Source organism: Nannospalax galili, unplaced genomic scaffold (assembly GCF_000622305.1).
Source record: "Nannospalax galili isolate Female #2095 unplaced genomic scaffold, S.galili_v1.0 scaffold335, whole genome shotgun sequence".
Taxonomy (NCBI): Eukaryota; Metazoa; Chordata; class Mammalia; order Rodentia; family Spalacidae; genus Nannospalax; species Nannospalax galili.
In genome coordinates, this window is record NW_008337842.1 from 4,147,474 (window position 1) to 4,155,464 (window position 7,991).

Genomic DNA, 7,991 nt, shown 5'->3' on the forward strand with positions numbered 1-7,991 from the left:
CTTTATCCATTTTCTTTATCAGTTTCTTTAGCCATTCAGCTACCAATAAATAACTAAGGCTATTGCAAATAGTGCTTTGATAAACATGGGAATACAGATGTCTTTTTGACATACTGATTTTTTTTCCTCTGGATATTTACCCAGTAGAGGGATCTGATGGATCATCTAGAATGTACCTAAATCCATGGTCCTATGAGCTAATGTGATATTTGTCCTTTTTCCCTCTTATTATCCTTTCCTGTTCTCTCTCCTGTGTCCCTGTAAATCCCTTTTCCCCCCTACAGACTTCCTACTCTATACAGCATATATAGTAAATATACTTACTGTAATATTTAAATCTATATCTCACATGAGAGAAAACGTGTAATTATTTCTTTCAAAATGTTCTCACTTGTGTTTTTCGACTTTATTTTGAAATGGGGTCAATAAAGTATCCAGACTGGCTTTGAACTTTCTCTATAGTCCAGGCAGGGCTTGAACTTGCAATTTTCTTACCTCTAGTCCTCCAATTAGCTGAGATTGAAATTACAGGCATATAACCACCAAGCTGTACAGCCTATAATTTTTTTTTGTCTTTTTAAGATAGGGTCTCCCTATAACCACAGCTGGCCTGGAACTCACTATATAGCCCAGGCTGGCCTTGATCTCACAGAGATCTGCCTGCCTCTGCCTCCCAAGTGCTGGTACTAAAGGCATGAATCACCATACCTGACTCTAGCCTATACTTTTTATAGCTGCTCTTATTGAACATTTCCCAAGATAAAGCCTAAATAAAATTTCATAGTATCACTATGATGTTATTACTATTTTTCTTACTTTACAGTTGATGATACTAAAGTTCAGAAAAGTCAGTGACTTGTCTAAAGACATATGGCTAGTGAAGAACTGAACCACAATTGGAATCCAAGCCTGGATGTCCTGTAGCCTTTCTCTTCACCATTGAAGTAGTGTCTGTCAAATTCAGGAAAGAACTCATGCTAAAAAGGGAGGTTATGTCTAAAGGACTTTCTATTTCAATAGAAACTGAATCACTGTCCTGATTCCTAGAAGCTTCTAGCAAATCCACTGAAAGGGAAGAGCCAGAAAAGGCCATGAATAAAGACACCTAAAGTCCTCAAGAGAGGTAAGTAGTGGAGTTAGAGTCAGAGAATGAAAGTAGGGATCTGGAGAAGACCCAGCCCTCTAGAGCTCTGAGGGTGGGATCAGGGGCCCAAAAGATCACAGTCAAGCAAGGAATCATGGGAGTACCCACCTTCCCCAGGACTGTGCCCAGAGGCCCACTAGAAGCATATGACTAGCCAAGGACCACAGAGGCTGTTGAACAGAAATGGCCTAGTGACCCTAAATGCTTGGACTGCTGGCTTTTCCTCTCCTTTGATTAACTGGGATCTTATTAAGTAAGAGGAAGTCAAGTCATCAATAGTTCTTGCAAGGTTATCCTCCACATGGAGCACCAGAAACTGTACTAACCATAGTTTATAAGTAATTTCATAGTTTGTAAGTACACTTTTAAAACTGTGACAGAAATAGGCTTCTAGAAGCTAAGAAACTATTAAAAATGGAAGGGGAAGTCCACTTTGTGTCCCCCCATAGCATATACTGTGGATAAAGCATAGGTCAACTACAAACCTGATCATACATAATATTAAGTTGCTTGTTGTAAGTTACTTGTCTGAGGTACATTTCTTGTTGGAAAAAAAAGAGTTGCTATGGATTTAGGGGAAATGATTATCTTTTCCTTCTTTTACTTGTCTGTTCAGATTTGCACAATATTAAGGCAGCTATCTAAATGCCCACCTGGTTCAATTCCTGTGTAAATTCACTGGCTCCAGTGGGCCAGCCTCTGTGCATCCCACTGTGCTTGATAGATTGGCCTTCTGGCTGGAGCTGTACCAAGAATTTCTCCATCTGTCGTTGCCAGAAGGCCTGTTTCCAATTACATGAAACTCTTAAGGAGAAGTTAACTCCTTTTTGAAGGGGTTAAATCAAAATGCAGTATTTGAGAGAGTAGCCTTGACCTACTGAGTGAGTTCCGGGGATGAAGTGAACCCCACCTGTGGCCTCCCTGGACTCCCTCCCAGCCAGCAGTAGGTTGCATACCACAAGTGGAGTTCATATTTATGCTTGGTTTTCTCCCATTTGCAGTCAAGATGGGGCTATCCACGACAGGGGGATAGCTCTGGGGTCACAGTGTCTTAGGTAAATGGCTGGAGGCTAAAAGGGGGATGGGCTAGCTCCTGTATCCTCTCCTGTTTTTCAAGGCAATCTGGAAGCCAGATTCTAGATTGGTCATACAAAGGCATACAAACACTAGTGTCAAGTAGACACTTACTAATCTCCCAAGATCTGTTTGCTTTCCTCTCAGCCTCTGAGGGACTAAACTCAACAATCCCCTCTCTCTGCTGCCCCACCCCTTCCCCCACCACACATTCCCATTCATATTGAGGGTGCCACATACACTAAAGGAAGAAACAGGAAGGTGGGAAGGTTCCAGGTGCCAGAGGCCATAGGCCACTCTTGGCTGTCCCTCCAGACAGCAGTCATCTCCCCCAGCTTCATTCCCATTCCACATAGGCCAAGGGCCAAAGTACTGTGCCAAGTTCAAAGTCCCTTCCACTGGTGGTTTTCCGTTGAACAAATTTTCATACCATTGCCTAACAGATTCAAGCTCTACCCCTTTTCCTGCTAAGTATGTAGACCAACCACTGCTGAAACAGGAAACACTCACCTTGTAAATGCTCATCCGAGGGAAGGGGATTGGCCAAGGAAATGAGGACTCCTTCAGGCCTCTGTGTTGGAACTGAACCTTAGGAGATTTCTCATTTAACACTTTGAGATGCCTTTGAGGGGGGTTATGGGTGGATAGAATACCCAGTAAGTGTTAACCAGGACCATGTCATTTTGTAAAGCTCTTCCATTTTGGTTAAACAATGACAATTCAGGAAACCAAAGTAATTTGCTTTCCAGAACTAAAATAACGTGCTTTCTTAGATTCTTGTCCTCCCCAGCCTGTCGACCCCCAGTAATGACTGGCCATGAGAGATGTTTATTTGTCATGTGATGTTCTTTAAGCCACCACTCACTTATTTCTTTAGTTACCCTTAGCAATGGCCAACTGTGGGCCAAAAAGAAAATTTTTAAGCCTATTTTCTGATTTCCCCTTTTCTGCCCTGTAACTACCCCAACCTATAAGAGGACGGATGGCAGCTATATTAGTCAGCTTTCTGTTGCTGTGATAGAAACACTGACCAAAGCAATACTGTAAATGGAAGAGTTTATTTGAGCTTACAGTTCCAGGGGAATTATAGGGAGGCATGGTGGCTGGAGGTGGCTGGAGCAGGAGCAGCAGAAGCTAAACTCTCACATCATCACACAGGCACAGGAAGCAAGAGAGAAACTGGAGATCTGGCAAGGATTAAGAGCTCTCTAAGCCCACCCCCAGTGACATGCTTCCTCCAGAATAGCCACACCTTCTAAAACCTCCCAAAACAGCACCATCATCTAGATGTTAGGGTTCCAATAGCAGCCCCCCTCTCCCCAACAGGGACCTACAGACTTTGGAGCCTGGAAAAGGGAACTTAGCTGATAAGCACCTTGACCTTTGAGGTCAAGAAGGACAAACTCTGCTGAGAAGCAGCCTGCCTTTCCTCTGACCTCCAAAGATAAGATAAGCAGAGTTCCTCTTATCTTAAGAGGAAAAAGAAGACACTTCCACACCCTAATCCTACCTGCTTCCCCCTCCCTGATTGACATCTTTCCCTGACATCTTTCCCTTCCTAACACCCTTCCCCCTTCCCCCTTCCCCCTTCCCTTCCCTTCCCTTCCCTTCCCTTCCATCTTTCCCTTCGTGGACATCTTTCCCTTCCCGAGGGAAAGGTGCCCCGTGTGAAATAAATCTGTGTCCCACTGAGAATTCCATCTGTGCCTCGGTGCCTTCATCCATCCGCTCATGCTCTCCATCCGCGCCGCTCGCTCCCGCCGATTCTCTACCTATCACTAGGGACAAAATATCCAAATACTTGGAGCATATGGAGGACATTTTCATTCAAACCATCATAGTGGCTCTCTGGTTTTTGCAGTAGAGAACTTCCCTTCACAAGTCTATTCTCCCAAACGAAGCCTGTGCTGTTCTGGAGTCACTCATTCCCTTGTCTGTCTTTCCTTCTCGCCAACTTTATGGTAAGAAAGGACTTTCTAGGCAAAGGGTGATAAATGCACTTGGAGGGAAGGACCTCATAGCCTGATGCAGGATCAATACAAAAGTGTGGACTGTATCAGAAGCAGCTTCTGGGATGTGAGTGGGACAGAGGTCAAAGGTGATACTGCAGAGAGAAATCCTAAATCCACCATCCAGGTTTCCATGCAACAGCCAGCCAGAGTTACATTTCAGATTAGGACTAAAATGATGCAAAGGGAAACAGGGTCCCCTCTTAAAGTTTAGTCTCATTAATAAAAGAATAAGAATGGGCACAAGCTAAAGCTTAAGGAAAACTTTATTAGAATATAAAAGAAAAACCCTCAGGGCAGAGTTTATCAGGTGAATCAAATTCCTCAGCATCTGAGGATTCTAAATCCTCAGCCTCCTCAGGGTTCTCCCAAACATCTCCATCCCACGTGTCAGGATTCCAATCTTTTCCTACCAATGCCTGCACCTTTAATGCTGACACCCTTCGAGGCTGGGAATTAAATTTACGTTGTAGGTCAGCCAAACGTAATTAAATAAGGGCTCCAGCTTGATTTTCTGCAGCTTTAGCTCTCTGGCTGCTGGAGAGAAGATTCTCTTCCAGGGCACACTTGGAAACATTTAAACTGTTGATTCGAATATGGAGCTTGTCAATTTTATAATTAAGCTCATTGCTTAACTTCACCACTTTATCCAGAGATGCTAGAAGTAACAAGCCACCATCATTATTTTTCTTATTTTTCCATGAATTGTCCAATTTTTTAATGTATAGAGTAACTAAATTTCTTACTCTTCACAAGAGGTGAGTTAGGAGATTCAAACGTGTCTATATCCATAATTGTTTCAAATAGTCTACACCATGGATTTTCAGTGCTCTCCATGCTACCTGAAGACTCTGAGTTGGAGAGCCTGCTCCAAATACCAACAAGCCCATTGAACAAATTCATCCTTTCAATTCTGTTTCTCTAGAACCACTCCTGGTGCCACAATCTGTATTAGCCAGGGTTCTCCAAAGAAACAGAACCAGTAGAATGAACATATATGCATAGAGATTTATCAGCTTAGCTCACATGATAGAGTCCAAGTAGTCCAACAATGGCTGCACCACACTCGAGAGGCTGAGAATCCAAAGTCGCTCAGTCCACGGGGCTGGATGTCTCAGTAGTCCCAATCTGGCACTGAAGGTCTGATGAATTCCAAAACATCAGCTAGTCTTCAGTCTACAGCAGCAAGATGAACTCACTGGCAAGAGAGAAGGCAAGCAGCAAGAAGCCAGGTGTTCTCCTCTGCCTTGGCCTTTTATTTGTGCTGCCATCAGAAGGTAACACCCACATTAAGGGTGTGTCTTCTAGCTTCAGATGATCCAATCAAGTCTTTCATTTCAGTTAATCTCAGATCAAATCAAGTTGACACCCAGGATTAGCAATCACAGGGCCCAACTGTAATGTTAAGTCTGCACCTAAGCCAGAGATTTTATTCTCTTGACCAAGAGTTTCTTCTTAATGGGTCTTTATTGCTACTGCAGCAAAAGAAGTCTCTAGGAAATTTTATCCCAATGAGTCTTGCATTTTCAAAGATGGTTAGCTAAAGACATCATAAGAAGCAGAGAAACTCTTGGGAATCTCTTGTACAGGTAGAGTGGGCCTTCAGAGCCAGGTTGGGGCTGCTAAGGCATCCAGCCTCATGGATTGAACAGCTACTGGATTTTCAGCCTCTCCAATGTGAAGACAGCCATTATTGGATTACCCAGGCTGTATTGTCTAAGCCAATCTAATACATCCCCTTTGAATATATATTCATCCTATTGATTCTGCCCCTCTAGAGAACCCTAACTAATATACTGACCAAGAAAAGATACTTAACAAGGAAGACATCAAGGATGTGGTAAGTGACCATGTCTGAGGTTTACAGGTAGGCACATGGCAGCACCCAGGTTTATGGCTCAGGGACTTGGTGGTTAGTTAATGTCATGCTAATTTGTAGGGCAGTAAAATACTGAAGAGAATGGGTGACAGAGCCCACAGTGAGTCTGACTGTAGACATGCAGACCTTGAGGAATATGTAGGAGATGCAGGTGGAGATGCCCACTTGGCAACTGACTATCAGTGCCTGAAGGTCAGAAGGATCTGGGTTGGGTGGTGGTCCCTGGGTTGACTACTGGACTCCAGAATTCTAACAAGGCCTTCTGTCTTTCCACTTCTCAATACTCTTTCCCACTGACCCCAATTCATTGAAATGGTTTGAGGAATCACATAGACAGTATGGTTCTTAATGAATAAAAACCAAACCCTTGTGTAACTCTCCACGCCCACACAGTCACACATACCAGTTATCTGCAAGCTGTGGGGAGGAAATAACTATTAAACTCTTGGATATTTCTAGTGAGGAATAATGAAATTTTATACAGCCCAGAAAATCTGGGAAGAGAACGCTATGTTTTGTTTTGTTCTTTTATGATGGTGCTGTTTCAGCTGTTATAATACTTGAAGCAGAAAAAAAAAAAGATATACAAAGCTCAAAAGACTAGAGAGATTAACATATTTAGAAACTACAAATAAATACTGTGGGGGCTGGTGGACAAGAGATCCTGGAAAGTCCTATAAATCATTTTATAGAGTTCAGAGAAATGACATAATCAAATTTAAACTTCAGAAACTGCAATATGTGGGCAGAGTTTATGGGACAAGAATTATCCTGTAAATTGAAGGCCAAATAAGAAGCCATTATAATAGTGTTAACAAGAGATATGACAGATTAGCAAAGGCAGCTTTGGGGACAAGGAAAACTAGAGAGACCTGAGAGTGTTTTTAGAACTTGGGATCTATAGTATCTGAGTGTCATTATGATTTGAATATGACATAACGCACAGGTTAATGTTTTCTAGGAATGGACTTTTGAAGAGTGATTGGATCCTGTGGGTTTTACCCCAGTCCCTTGATAGAGTCATAATACAATGGCATTAGGAGAGGTCAAAGGTAAAGTGGGGCCTTGGTGGAGGATGTGGGCCACTGGGAGTGTATCTTGCCCTGGTTCTTTCTTATAGTTTCTCTCTGCTTCCTTGAGACCATGGTGTGCCCTGCTCATCTCTTCTACACAGTCCCAACCATGATGGATAGAGACCTCTAAACCATAGCCCCAAATAATCAATCTTTCCATTAAGTTGTTAGTGTCGCATATTTTGTCCTAGAGATGCAAAGACTAAATAACACAAGTCCTCAGACTGCCTTCTTGTTCATCACCTTCTCCTGAGATGTCCACCTTTCTTGGCAGGATGAGTACTTTGAGGCTGGGAGTAAGATGTGGCGGGGGGGGGCTGTGGCCTGAAGTGTGGTCATCTGTAAGTGGACAGTCTCATACTAGACTGCAGGATGAATGAGGGAGGTAGAAACAGTCAACAAGATCTACAAAGATGTTTAAGGACCACAGAGGATAAGCTTTTAAAGCACCTACCTGTTACTGCTTAGACTTGGAATCTAGAATACTATTTTCTGAGTGCTGTCAGGTGAGAGAAAAGAAACGAGAGACAAGAAGCTTTCCATTTAGTTGGAGCAACAAACATAGGCATAGATAGTGAATGTGAAGCTTTAAGAGGATGAAAACAGCTGGAGAGATGGCTCAGCAGTTAAATGGTTAAGAGCACTTATTTTTCTTCCAGAGGACCTGAATTCAATTTCCAGCACCCACATGTGTGATTCATAAGCCTGTAATTTCCCAAAATTAAAGAAAGACATGCCCATACAAATACAAGAAGCGTATAGAACACCAAACAGACAGGACCAGAACAGAAACTCTCCATGGCACATTGTAG